Source organism: Bison bison, unplaced genomic scaffold, assembly GCF_000754665.1.
Source record: "Bison bison bison isolate TAMUID 2011002044 unplaced genomic scaffold, Bison_UMD1.0 scf7180017864180, whole genome shotgun sequence".
NCBI lineage: Eukaryota > Metazoa > Chordata > Mammalia > Artiodactyla > Bovidae > Bison > Bison bison.
In genome coordinates, this window is record NW_011494752.1 from 1,247,833 (window position 1) to 1,248,734 (window position 902).

The 902-nt window shown below is 60.9% G+C and overlaps 2 protein-coding genes across 2 annotated transcripts in view; one reads left to right on the forward strand and one right to left on the reverse strand.

Annotated features, from left to right (window-relative positions):
• The window catches only part of FKBP10 (FK506 binding protein 10, 65 kDa), a 10,276-nt gene that overhangs the window by 8,559 nt on the left and 815 nt on the right, over positions 1 to 902 (reverse strand). The gene's annotated exons all lie outside the window — the stretch shown is intronic.
• Positions 1 to 902, forward strand: part of P3H4 (prolyl 3-hydroxylase family member 4 (non-enzymatic)) — a 7,921-nt gene that overhangs the window by 206 nt on the left and 6,813 nt on the right. The gene's annotated exons all lie outside the window — the stretch shown is intronic.

Here is a 902-nt window from a genome sequence, read left to right on the forward strand (position 1 = left end):
GGCTGGTCCACGTGGAATGGGGGCTGGGGAGGTTGAGCTGGCGGGGCGGGGGCAAGAGGGGTGGGACAGGAGGAGGGCCAGGCTGCTGGAGTCGGAGGAAAGCACCGCTAAGCCCTCCAGATTTGCGCCCACCCCGACCCTGGGGGCCCAGAGACCTGGGGCCTTGAGGGGTAGGGAAGTTCTGGAAAGTTGAGACAGCGGAGCCGACAGAAAAAAATTAAAAATTTCCTAGTCTTTTTTTTTCTGGAGCCCCCCGGGTCCTAAAGCCGGGCTGAGGCATTCCTTGCTTGTTTGGGAGGCAACCCCCAATTTAGGCCTCTCCAGGTGACTGGTGAAGCTCCAGAGTCGGGGGCGGGGAGGCGATCTCGATGCTCCCTCCCACCCTTCTGTCCCAGGGACAGCCGCTCCCGGAACGAGCTTCTTTGTCCTGCAAAAGCTGGACTGCCAGAGAGGACTTTCTGACGTGGGAATGGGGATCGAATAGGAGGTGGTGAGAGTGGGGGGTGTGCAGGGTAAAACCAGGGATGTGCTTCCCTGTCGCAGGCTGGAGGGTACCCTTGGGGTCACCTCTTGGGGGCTGGGGGTAGGGAGTGAGCAGAAGGACCGCTGTGATGAATGGAAGAGCAGGTTTCAGGGCTTGGGCAAACTAGAGGGAGGTAACACTTCCTTCAATTTCTCTATCTTACGGCGGGGACGAGGGGAACGCCTTTGCCTGGAAGGGGCTTTCTGGGCTCCCCATCCCGGCCGGAAGCGTTCCCCACACTCACACCATCTGCCGAGGGGAGGACCCCCAAGGGCAGGAGGTCAGGGACTCAGGATAGTGTCGGCTCTATGAAAAGAGTGGAGATCCCTCGGCCCCTTGGGGGATCTGACTCAAGCCACACCCCGCCTCGCATCCGCCC